The sequence below is a fragment of the Halichoerus grypus genome, chromosome 13 (genome assembly GCF_964656455.1).
Source record: "Halichoerus grypus chromosome 13, mHalGry1.hap1.1, whole genome shotgun sequence".
NCBI classification, from domain to species: domain Eukaryota; kingdom Metazoa; phylum Chordata; class Mammalia; order Carnivora; family Phocidae; genus Halichoerus; species Halichoerus grypus.
In genome coordinates, this window is record NC_135724.1 from 61,382,181 (window position 1) to 61,395,183 (window position 13,003).

Genomic DNA, 13,003 nt, shown 5'->3' on the forward strand with positions numbered 1-13,003 from the left:
ATTGCGCCACCACGTGCTGGGGTGAGAGAGTCCACTTGAGAGATGAAGGGAAGCATGCAGGGAGGTGGGGAGGAGGTTAAAACACACCAACTTCTAAGGCTCCTTTAAATTGTATCATCTTGAGCAAAGAAAAGCCTGAATTATGTAAAAGCTGGCCAGGTGCCCACATCTGGCAATGGTCAGAGTGTTTTGTAAGCAGGCGGTTTCCACACAGCACGCAGAGCTGGGTCCACTCTGGAAAGAATGATGAGTCTGTGAAGAAGTCCGTGGAACCTAGCCCCCAGACGGATACCCCTGGGGGTGAGGGGAGCCTTTGATCTCGTGGGGCAGCCAGGTGAGGTGAGTTATGTCCTCCCTTCTAGGACTTCAGCAGGACTGCGGGAATTCCTGCTTGAAGTGAAAAGCATGCCTCCGTTCTGGTGTCAGGCTTTGAAATCCAATTTTCTCCAAGTTTTCCAAAGGTCGTAGAGGAAATAAGACCCTTTCCTGTGTCTGGAACTTTAGTCTTTCTGAGTAGACCACTCCCTCATATTCCCTTGGCTCTCCTACCCCAGATGGCAATTGGTGGTTCTCGAAAGCTCTACCACTGCTGTGGCCCATGTGTTAACGACCGTCTGTTCGCTGCTGTTAGGCCTGAACCCTGCCAGGCTTGTGGAGCCCAGAACCAGGGATCTGAGAGCACAGCCAAGCTGCACCCATGCGGGTTTTCTATGTTGAGCATATCTTACAAAGGGGTCCCTACCTGGCCTACATTTTTGGGGCTCGGACCCACCAAACCAGTTGAGATAAATGCAGACATGAAGATGCGTTTTCTTTTCCTAGAGGAACAAAAGAAGAACACGTGTCAAGTGAGCACTTGGGGGGCCATTTAATGCCAGCCCCTCGCCCCCATTCTAGGAGACAGACCACCAGCACCCACAGCCAGGAAGGTGCCCCCTGCAGCCAGGCTTGTGTGTGGAGAAGCACATGGCTCTGTAAGAGAAAAAGGTCTTGGGGCCTCTTTTCAAAACCAGCCCCGAGTATGTGGTATGATTTAGATTTGTTCATAAAAACAACCCAGTTGGTTTCTGTCAATAGCATTTGAATTGCTTCTCAGATACTTAGTTCTTGCAGGATGCTTTATGAGACTGCATGCAGGCTGTGTTTCCCAAAGTCTGGCCAGCTGTACCATTTTCTCCTTTCCAGAGCGGGGGTGGAGACAGAGAAGAGGTGAACGCATGCCTACTAAACTCTGATTTTCACTGCTAATCTCATACTTCCATGCTGCATGACTTAGCTGCTATTTTAAAAGACATTCTCTGTATTTTCTCTTTCTTCCAGTTTTTATTTCCTATAGGAAGTTGTTTTGGAATTGACTTAAGCTTTAACACAATAGGCTCGTCCCTACAGGGACCCTTTTCAGGAGCTCAGGGATGGCATCCTCATGAAGCATCAGCCTGACAGATGTCACTTGAGCAGGAAGCAGGGTACAGGAATGCAAAATGTGTTTTATACAAAATTGCCCATTTTCTTCATTCTCCTGCAGCTCTGGCTTATGGAATTCTCTCAATAACCTATGTCAATACAACCTTGCTCCTAAGAGTCTTGGAGTCTTGGCTACAGGAAAGCTATGATAGAAAATTTGCAGGGGACCGTGAAGAGTAGAGCTAGGCAGGTGTTGTTTGCTGTGGACCAGTCTTCCTTGCAAATGGCACTGATTGAGATTGGGAGTACTTTGGGGAATGAAATAATAATATGAATAATACAAAATAAAATCTCTTTGTTCGATGCTTATTTGAACTGGGTACTGGTTTAGGCAAAGCATATTTTTCTCATTTGCCTCCGACCTCCAGAGACACCTTCTCAAACATCACTCTCAGGCCAGCAGAAAGGAAATGATGCACTGTGTTTTGCCAAGACTGATCTGGGCCATCTTCTGTATTTGCAAATAGCAACCTACAAAGGGGGTTGGTACATAGACAAGTAGTAGAGGAAGATAGAACTAGACCAGAGTCCTGGCTCTACCATCTGTTGGCTATGAGACCCCAGGCAAACTTGTTAAGCCTTTGTTTTCTCCTCCATAAAATGGACACAATAATATTTAGCTATGAATATCAATCAATACAAAGCACATAAATTGTTTAGCATAATGCTTGGTCAATAGTAAATGCTTAACAAGCAGTGGTAATGTTAGTACTATTATTTGATCACATTGTTAGCTTTCCCCAATATGCTCCCTAAAGGATGAGAATGATTCCGATTTGTCATCTAAAATCTTGCCTTCTCTAAGTCTCACCCATAGGTCTTCATTCTGACATTGAGCCCCTTGAAAATGGGCTTGACCTGCACTACGGTGTCTCCCCAGGCAGAGTTGGTGCTGGCAGCCACAACTTACCATTTAGCACCACGGTGACTTGCAGATAAAGCACCAGAAACACCTGCATGGAAGGCTCTTCAAACCAAATGCAAGCAGTAAACTCAGACTCAAACCATGGAGATGGAGTCGGATCTCCTCACAAAATTATAACTTGAATCTTTGGCAGAAATCCTTAGTGAAGCTTGGGAAGACTCTCCTTTGGGGTAATCCACAGTGGGGGTGTGCCAATGAGGAGAAGAAGAGACATGCAAGGCTAGAAACTGAGCTGATGGTTTCTTGGCCTTGTAATTACATTGGAAGGATTCTGTTTAATGAAATCTCTTCCATTTATACTGTGTCCCAGTACTGTTTGGAGAGTTTTAGAGCTTATGATGGAAGATGGGCACAGCCAAGAGGTAAGGTTGAGTCGTTCCAATCTCTGGAATGACTGGCGACAGTGGGGTGTTGAATCACTCTATTGTACACCTGAAACTATATTATGCTTTATGTTAACTAACTGGAATTTAAATAAAAACTTTTTTTTTTTTTAAGGAGACAGTGGAAATGAGTATATATTATTTCTAAACCCACTGAGTTTGGAGACATGCTCAGGTTATGATTGACATTCACATGAGAACCTTCAGGTCATCTTAAAAAGGCCTGTCCCAGATCCTCCAGGTTGGCTGTGGAGGGAGGGGCAGCTGTAGCTCAGAGGTCACATCTCCAAGATTCACCTGCGCTTGGGTATCTCATTGCTCAGACCACATTATGGCTCTAGGGATGGTATCCTGCTGTTGGTCTCTTCCTCAGGAATGTGGACAGACGGTCTCCTTAATTCCCAGTTATGTGGTAGAGAACAGGGTATAATGTTAATGAGACTTGATTACATTTGAGGAATAATAGAAGAGAATGAAAGTGTAGAAAATAACACATAACTGGCTCCGGAGAGAATGATACCCTCCCTTCAGGAAGACCTTCCATCCAATCAAGGGGGTGGGCAGCCTGAACTTAGAGCCCCCAAAGGGCAACCGCACAAAACAGAGTAGCCCCAAATGTATGGAGTTGTCCAACGAATACGGTGATCCAACTTGTACCTGCCTGAATGATACAGGGAATGGGGGAGGGGGTGTCCTCACGAGCTGCATAACTTTCCTCTGGGAGCTTCTTCAGTCCATAAAAATGGCGTTCCTCCTCTGGAGGAATTGGGAAAAAAATATTTGAAAACTTTGCCTCCAGCTATGATGTAGAAATCATTATGCACAGTCTGGATTAGGATTCCAGGGACAAAGCAATCGTGAGCAGGTCAGAGAGGCAGGTCATGACTGGAAAACCAAATGAGGCCACTGCTAGATTCTTATGCATCCACAAGAGAGCTTCATTCTTTGGCTTCTAGAGCCATAGAGATCTACTTCAATGGTGAGCAAGTTTGAAGAATGCTCCAGAAATCCTAGCAGTATTTTTGTCATGTAAGGAAAACATTACTTTTATTACTTTTTTCAGTCAAGGGCCAGTCACATAGAACCCTATTGCCGGATTTTTATTATGCCTCAGTGTTTTTGAACACGTTCACATATGCCGTCCCGTTCAATCCTCACAGAAGCCCTGTGGGACCAGCAGGGCATGTCGTATTTCACAGGTGGGAAAGCATGGCAGCTCAGGTGAGTCACTCAGCAAGTGACAGAGCGGTGGATGGCTTGTGACCGGACCTGGAGTTTGTCTCCTTAGCTCAGGCCTTCTCCAGCTAGTTCTGAGAACAGGCCAACTGGAAGATTCTCGTTCAGACACAGTCCCCAGAGCTGGGACATGATCCTTCTGGTCACGGCAGTCTGGTGCCTTTTTAGATCTCACAATTCCTTATGAGCTCTTAGTTGCCCAGGTCTTTTTAAATATCACTTGAAAAGGTTCAACTCCATGCAGACTCTCCTCTGAAACGTTTCCTTTGGTCATTTCGTGCTCACCCCTCCCTCTGGAGGTACAGAATAAGAGAATGTACTGAGACAGAGAAGCTGGCCTGACTCTAGTTTACTGGCCCCTGGAGTCCCCTGTTTAGTTTGTGTTGGCTTGTTTATGGCCCAGAGAAATGGCCAAACACGCTTTTCCTTAAAATGTTTTTTCTGTGAACAACACTGACACCCCCTTCTGTCAACTGTGTTGAGTCTGTGTCATGTGTTCAAATTCCAGAAACTCTCATTTGGCTCAAGGCAGCTCTGTGCAGAGATAGTTTTGACGCTTCCCACCTGGGGCTCCGTTCTTCTGGCCACTTCCACAGAACAACTGGGAGCATCACAGGCCCCATTTCAGGGTTCAGAGAGAAGGTTATCCATGAAGGGCAGGTCTGGCCTGATGGGGACATGGTCTACAATTGCACCATTCCGCTGGGGGAAATGCAGGCTAAGAAGAGCCCTCTGGTCTAGGCACTAAAGGTAAAAGAGAATTTTTTACGTTCTTTTCTCCAAATATAAGTTGTTACTCTAAGTCTAGAGGCGGCTCGGACTGGGGAATGGAGAGCAATGTAGAAAGCAGGTGGCCAGAATAAAAGCCCTTCTGGTTCCTACCACACTCCTGAGGCTTTGCAGGGGCTATTCCAGGGTTCCCTGCTCACGGCCTGGTGCTTGATGCCCCGTAGTCTGGCTCCTCCCTCTACCTGCCCAAATCCTACTGCTGGCTCCCAGCTTTCCCGGCTGAGACTGGAGCCTGGCCCGAGAGGCCTGTCGCTCACACACAGGTTGGTGAAGGAGCTCATCCAACAGGCCATGATGTGAGGGGGTTTTCACAGGGTGGGAGGGACCCAGGGAAGTGGTCCCAGGGGGCTGGTGGGGGAAAGCTGCGGGGGGGTGGGGTGTGGCCTGCTCAGGGCTGCCTGTTTCAAATTCAGGGAGGGGAGGGCTTGGCCAGGGCACAAAGAACAGGCCCAGGGCTCTGTTCCCCCAGGAGACACATGTGGTTCCATTCAGATCGCTTTTGGATAATAATGCAGTTTTCTTTTGTTGTTTGGTTTGTTTGTTTGTTTTTTAAGAGTTCACATTTCCTGTGCCCAGGGTTTTCCAAACACCCCCATGTGCTGCCCTTTCCAGATGGAAAGGCCTTTGAAGGAGCGAGTCTCTCCGCCACCTCCCACCCTGAGCAGAAGCTCCGGGCAGCCTAACAATGGGTTTTGTTTTAGAGCATTTTCTGTTTTTCAGAGCTGAAAGCACTTGAGAATTTTTTCCTGGTGCAAGTGCAGTCACTTGAAGGTACTTTTGTTTTGAAAGGGAAAAATCAACCGGGGGAAAAGGAGCAAGTGACATTTAGGGGCCTCGGAGATGCCACATTTGGGTATGAGCCCTTGGGGAAGGGCAATGAGGAGAGCGGGGAGCTTCCGGCTGGCTGGAGGACTTTTGGGGAGGGCCTGGCGTCACCTGCATCTGAGTAGCCCTGATCAACACCGAGAGGAGCTCTCTTCATGAAATGTTCCCTGCATTTGTTATGTCCAGTAGGGGCTGGGTAAGAGGCCTAAAGAGAGAAGCCAGTGCTGTCGGGAATGAAGCATTAGGAACTTATCTTACATTTCCCTGCCTGTTCTGTGTGGAACCTTATCAGCACGCCCCCTCCTCTGGCAGTTTCCAAGGTCAAGCACTGCCTGGGGCGGGGGCCCTTCTCCCTGGCCTCCCCCGCCCTCGTGGCCCAGCTCAGAAACTCTTCACACTCCATCTTTGTTCACTTCAGAGCTGGGGCATTCTGCAGGACAGAAGTGAGGAAGGCACTGGGAGGATCCCAAGACAGCAGGAGAGGGTGGGGGAAGGGACCCAGGTGACAAGTGCCACTTGTGCATGAGGGGACTATTTCCTAATGACAGCTTCTGGCATTCACTCCCTTCCTGAGCACACATCCCTGGGGGTTCCTGTATCTATTTGAGGGAGCTGAAGGCTCTTTTTGTAAGAAGGGCCCTTGTGGAGTTATCCTCAGCCAAAGAGGGAAACAGTGATAAACACACCACCTCGAGCAGAAAGAGCATCCTCTCCCCCTCCCTGCATTCCTGCTCACACACAAGATGAGAGCTCTGTCTTTTCCATGGGAGGATGCATGGCCCAGGTCTCTCTGTCTCTCCCTCACCTTGAACCTACCTTCTGGCTACAAGCCATCCCCCATCACCTCTGCTTGCAGGTGCTGGACAAACCTGGGCACTACCCGAGCCACCACACTCTGTTCCGGGCTCCTGGGCACCCTTTCCTCTACAAGGTGCATGGTGAGCCACAGCTGGCCCTGTGGCTGGTGGGCAATGACCCCTTCGCAGCCCCGTCTCTCCCCTAGAGTGGATCCCAAAGTCTCAGCCTAAGAGAAAGGAGCGGGAAACTTCTTTATTTCTCCCAGCCAGTTACAGGCCCTCTTGCTGGGGCCCTTCCCCCAGCCAGGAGGGTATGGAGCCCAGGGGCTAACTTTAGAGCAGCCGTGGGAGAGCCCTGGAGGTGCTGGCAGGTGGTGAGGGGCATCTCCTGCCCTTGGTGCATGAGGATGTTTCTGACTTTGCTGACCTGGGTGCCAGAGCGGGATATGAGACTTTGTAAAACTCTGCCCAGGAAATTCTTATAGTCCGGGAGGTGTGGCTTCTCTCCTTAGAACCCGCTGGTCTGAAATGCTTGTGAGAGATTTGCTGTCCCAAGTGAAACTTCCCAGACAGTCCCATAGACTGCATTTGCAGAAGGGAACTTAATCCCTGACCCTGAAGATAGCTTCCAGTATTGCTGATGTCTACCTTCTGGGAGCCCCTGTCTTGCTAAACCAGAGGGAATATTTTGGGCAATGTGCAGTGAGGGGATTCTGGAAAGGAGATGGGACCAGTCTGTTTGAGTTTCAGGCCAGGACTGTCTTCTGGCTCTGCCTCTCCCAGGGACTCGGCAGGAAGGCGGCACTGGCTTCCTCCCCAGCAGTAAGGTCTCCTGCGGGACTGAGCCTGACCAGGTGGGGCTGACTCAGTCCTCCCGACATGACTTGATGGCCTCTTGAACAGGCAGAGTCCTTAGCATTCACTGTGTCCTTTCAGGCAGAACCCCATGGCTTCACATATCTCTCATCACTCGACAGCTCTCCATGTTCCAAAAGTCTCCTTAGCTTTTCTTGCAGGCTTGCCATGGCCAACAGCTGCTTGCATCACTTTTCTTCCAGTCTTTCTCTTACCGTTACAGCTGAGTCAAAAATCTAGGCAGAATGGAAAAGAAGGAGAGGGCCCAGAACATAGAGAATTTCTCCTTCTTCCCAGTCATTCTTCTGCGATCTACTGCTATCTGCACCAACCACCACAAAACAGCGCTCTGGCTCTTCCAGAACCTCTGTGGATTTTCCCACCCCCACATCCAGAAAGAGTTTAAGAAATGCTGGAGTGGGTTAGTGGTATTCTACCAGGTTTATGAAATAAAGTAAGCAGGCTGCACATGAAATTTCTACCCACAGGAAGCTTTATGACAGCCTCTTTGGAAGCATTCTTTGAGGGGTGTGTCATTTACTAGGAAGCTCATTCTGGATAATGCCATAAAAAGGCTTATCTTAGCGCATATGCCAAATCTTTAATCAAATAACAATGTATAGCTGGAGTCTGCCAAGACTCCCTGGATAAAAGCCACCATGATTTCTCCCTACAGGGCTATAAGCAGATGGAATCCAATGTATTCCTCACAGTATGAATGAATAACACAGTAAAGAAAGTTCCTTGGTGAATCTGCTATAAGCACCTTAGATGAAAAAAAGATTGTTTCTTCATATTAATATTTTAGTGTCATAAGGTCATTGCCAATTGGCTGGGCTTGCTGCTCGAATGAACAAATGCTGACATTCCAACCTCAAACGCTGCTGCTTCTAAGAAAGCCCATGACAGGCTCTCAAAACCAATCACAGACCAGTTGTAAATGACACAGCAGGCAGTGTTTACAGGCTAGAAAAGTGAGGCAAACCATCCATGATCATGCCAGAGGGAAGAGGTATACTTCTTGCACAACATCCCCCATTATTTGATTGTTTCCAATAGTTCTGTATTTATGAGAAGATGGTCTGTATGCTTTTGCCTGTAAGTATAAATTTTTCAATATGGGTTACTTGGAATGTTGGTTAGGGAGCACAGCTGACCATTTGGAGGGCCACCTGGTCTAAATTCTAAACTCCTGAAACATAGTCTCCAGAGGCCCACAAAGATTCTGAGGTTCCTAGGGCTCTGAGAAGTAGGTGTAGAGGCTACTGAAGATGCACATCCATCTAACCATCATGTCAACATCCAATTACTTATTTATTCATCAAGAGAGGGTGCTGAGAGATGTCTTTGAATTGGTTTTAGAAAAATGTGTTCCATGGGAAGTTAGCAATTACTGTCTTACTGACAGGAAATAGACATGACGCATTCATGAAAAAGATGGACTTCAGTGAATTAGGACAAAGACTTCCCAACCCAACATGACTGCTCAGCATCTGATTCACATGTTGAACATGAAGTCAGAAGCTATCTTGAAGTTGAAAAAGGCTCATGATGTGAAAGCTGCTTGAGTGCCCCGGAAAAGCATCAAAGAGAGTGACCACCAGGGTTTCCCACGGGACTGCCATGGGATCATGAAGAAGGCACATGGCAGAGGAACAAAGGAACTTATTCTCTCATCTTTGGCCATTGCTTCGGAAGTAGAAGACACCCAAATGATCAGGAATTTTCCAGCTAGGAAAAGGGGAATTTTTCAGCTTACTATACCAACTTCTTATCAATGTTGATACATATTGTTTCACGTTAATTAAATAATAATATCCTGTGCCAAAAGACTTGATGAGAAATGGCATACAGGGAAAGAAATACTATCTGATTCAATTTAGTGTTTAATACAAGTAAAATACGTAGCAAACAAGATAGATTATTCATAAAATACTGAATCATACCCTTTCGTGTCTGTAAGAGTTGGCATGAAGGTCATTCATTCATTCAGCAAATGTTTACTCATAGCAGGGGACTTTTTTCTGTGCTGCATGGGGCACCTCCTGTTACTTCACGTAGGGCTGATGTCATATGGAAAATGGCCAGTGGTTTTGGTGTCCATTCTGGAGCATGGAAAGAAACATCAATTCATGCCAGACCGAAGAAGCCACCCCCAAGGCCGCTGTCCTTAATCGTTGTCTAGATAAGTTATGGTATGATGGTAGCCACTGTGACCTACAAAGCTGAAATGCCAGTGGCTCAAAAGAATGAAGGTTACTTGTTTCTCATGTAATAGTTTCCAATGGGTTTTCCCCATCAGTGAATAGCTCTTCTTCAAGCAACAATGCGAGCCCCAGTTCTTTTCCTCTTGTGGTGCTGTCCTTTTCAACTCTTGGCTTTCAGGTTCTCCTTGCTCATCTGCATCAAGCCAGGGGCTGAAGGGCATGGAAGCAGATGTGTTGGAAGTCTTAAAGGGCCAGAACTGCCATCACACATCACTTCCTCCTGTGAGTCAGAACTCAGTCAATGCCACCTGCCAAGCCACAAGAGATGCTGGGACAGTCTAGCTGTGTGCCAGTGAAGAGCAGGGATACAGCGGGCTCTACCACAAAATACATTTCTTGAAAGCTTACAGTGGGCCAAGCCCTGTGCTAAAGCGTAGCACGTTTGAATGGTATGCACGTGTTACATGGAGCTCAAATCACTTGTCAGGTTCACAGCTGGTATGACAAGTGGCAGAACTGAGACTGGAACCAGGTAGTGTGACTTCAGAACACACATCCTTCCCTACCATAGGGTCTGCTCTGCTCTACACTCCAGTCACACCCCCACCCCTAAAACCTGGTGGGGGGTTGCTCTGAGCACAGCCTACTGCCTCTCACCCCCAACAGTATTTGGGGTGTGTGTGTGTGTGTGTGTGTGTGTGTGCTGAATGGCTGGTACAGGTGCCTTAGGTGAGGTTTTTCTAAAATTCTAGAAATATGTTAAATAAAACGTAATTTAAGAAGAACTACTGGAGAGAAACAAAGAATCTTTTTTTAAAGACCTCCAGTGAAGGCAACCTCACAGCTTTCTTTGATGATATCTTCATCTCTAACCAGATTAGGAATTTCCTCTTTTTATCTTATGCTTCATGTTCTGGCATAAATTCTGGCTCCCTCTTTAGCAGAGATTGAGAACAGCTGTTCTCTTTCCAATTTATTAGATGTAAGATTCACTTTTATTAAGTTTCTTCTTTTTTCCCCTCTCCAGGCTGAAAGTATTTCACTTCCTTGCCCCATCTCTCCTCAGAAGCTCTCCAGTCTAGGGCTAACAGCATTTTGGGGATGGTCTTGAGTCCATCCTCCGTTCTGCCAGGGGACCTAGGATTGAGCACAGAGCAGTGAGCTAGGGCCAGGAGCCATGATGCAAGGCTGCCTCTGCTTCTAACTGTGTGACCCTCGGGATATGACTGAAACTCTGCGCTTGAGTGTCCTAATCTGAAAGAGAAATGGGTAGGATAATTTATTTCTAAATTTCTTCAACTCTTAAGCTCCTTTGAATGAATCTTAATAATTTTTTTGAATTTTTTATTGTTATGTTAATCACCATACATTACATCATTAGTTTTTGATGTAGTGTTCCATGATTCATTGTTTGTGCATAACACCCAGTGCTCCATGCAGAACGTGCCCTCTTTAATATCCATCACCAGGCTAACCGATCCTCCCACCCCCGTCCCCTCTAGAACCTTCAGTTTGTTTTCCAGAGTCCATCGTCTCTCATGGTTCGTCTCCCCCTCCGATTTCCCCCCCTTCATTCTTCCCCTCCTGCTATCTTCTTCTTTTTTTTTTTTCTTAACATATATTGCATTATTTGTTTCAGAGGTACAGATCTGAGATTCAACAGTCTTGCACAATTCACAGCACTTACCAGAGCACATACCCTCCCCAGTGTCTAACACCCAGTCACCCCATCCCTCCCACCCCACCCCCCACTCCAGCAAACCTCAGTTTCTTTCCTGAGATTAAGAATTCCTCATATCAATGAGGTCATATGATACATGTCTTTCTCTGCTTGACTTATTTCGCTCAGCACAACACCCAGTTCCATCCACGTCATTGCAAATGGCAAGATCTCATTCCTTTTGATGGCTGCATAATATTCCATTGTATATATATACCACCTCTTCTTTATCCATTCATCTGTCAATGGACATCTTGGCTCTTTCCACAGTTTGGCTATTGTGGACATTGCTGCTATAAACATCGGGGTGCACGTACCTCTTCGGGTCCCTACATTTGTATCTTTGGGGTAAATACCCAGTAGTGCAACTTGCTGGGTCATATGGTAGCTCTATTTTCAACTTTTTGGGGAACCTCCATACTGTTTTCCAGAGTGGCTGCACCAGCTTACATTCCCACCAACAGTGTAGGAGGGTTCCCCTTTCTCCGCATCCCCGCCAACATCTGTCATTTCCTGACTTGTTAATTTTAGCCATTCTGACTGGGTGTGAGGTGGTATCTCATTGAGGTTTTGATTTGGATTTCCCTGATGCCGAGCGATGTTGAGCACTTTGTCATGTGTCTGTTGGCCATTTGGATGTCTTCTTTGGAAAAATGTCTGTTCATGTCTTCTGCCCATTTCTTGATTGGATTCTTTGTTCTTTGGGTGTTGAGTTTGATGAGTTCTTTATAGGTTTTGGATACTAGCCCTTTATCTGATATGTCATTTGCAAATATCGTCTCCCATTCTGTTGGTTGTCTTTTGGTTTTGTTGACTGTTTCTTTTGCTGTGCAAAAGCTTTTTATCTTGATGAAGTCCCAATAGTTCATTTTTGCCCTTGCTTCCCTTGCCTTTGGCGATGTTTCTAGGAAGAAGTTGCTGCGGCTGAGGTCGAAAAGGTTGCTGCCTGTGTTCTCCTTTAAGGTTTTCGATGGACTTCTGTCTCCCACTGAGGTCTTTCAACCATTTTGAGTCTATTTTTGTGTGTGGTGTAAGGAAATGGTCCAGTTTCATTCTTCTGCATGTAGCTGTCCAATTTTCCCAACACCATTTGTTGAAGAGACTGTCTTTTTTCCACTGGACATTCTTTCCTGCTTTGTCAAAGATTAGTTGACCATATAGTTGAGGGTCCATTTCTGGGCTCTCTATTCTGTTCCATTGATCTATGTGTCTGTTTTTGTGCCAATACCATACTGTCTTGATGATGACAGCTTTGTAGTAGAGCTGGAAGTCCGGAATTGTGATGCCGCCAGCTTTGCTTTTCTTTTTCAACATTCCTCTGGCTATTCGGGGTCTTTTCTGGTTCCATACAAATTTTAGGATTCTTTGTTCCATTTCTTTGAAAAAAGTGGATGGTATTTTGATGGGGATTGCATTGAATGTGTAGATTGCTCTCGGTAGCATTGACATCTTCACAATATTTGTTCTTCCAATCCATGAGCATGGAACGTTTTTCCATTTCTTTGTGTCTTCTTCAATTTCTTTCATGAGTATTTTATAGTTTTCTGAGTACAGATCCTTTGCCTCTTTGGTTAGATTTATTCCTAGGTATCTGATGGTTTTGGGTGCAATTGTAAATGGGATCGACTCCTTCATTTCTCTTTCTTCTGTCTTGTTGTTGGTGTATAGGAATGCCACTGATTTCTGTGCATTGATTTTATATCCTGCCACTTTACTGAATTCCTGTATGAGTTCTAGCAGTTTTGGGGTGGAGTCTTTTGGGTTTTCCACATAAAGTATCATATCATCTGCAAAGAGTGAGA

At 46.2% G+C, this 13,003-nt stretch overlaps 1 long non-coding RNA gene across 1 annotated transcript; it reads left to right on the forward strand.

The window, feature by feature from the left end:
- Window positions 1–213: 213 nt before the first annotated feature.
- On the forward strand, window positions 214–2,891 carry LOC118535895 (uncharacterized). Its single transcript, XR_004917399.2, has 2 exons — window positions 214–339; window positions 2,270–2,891. It is a non-coding gene; the product is annotated as an uncharacterized LOC118535895 (long non-coding RNA).
- The last annotated feature ends 10,112 nt before the right edge of the window (window positions 2,892–13,003 follow it).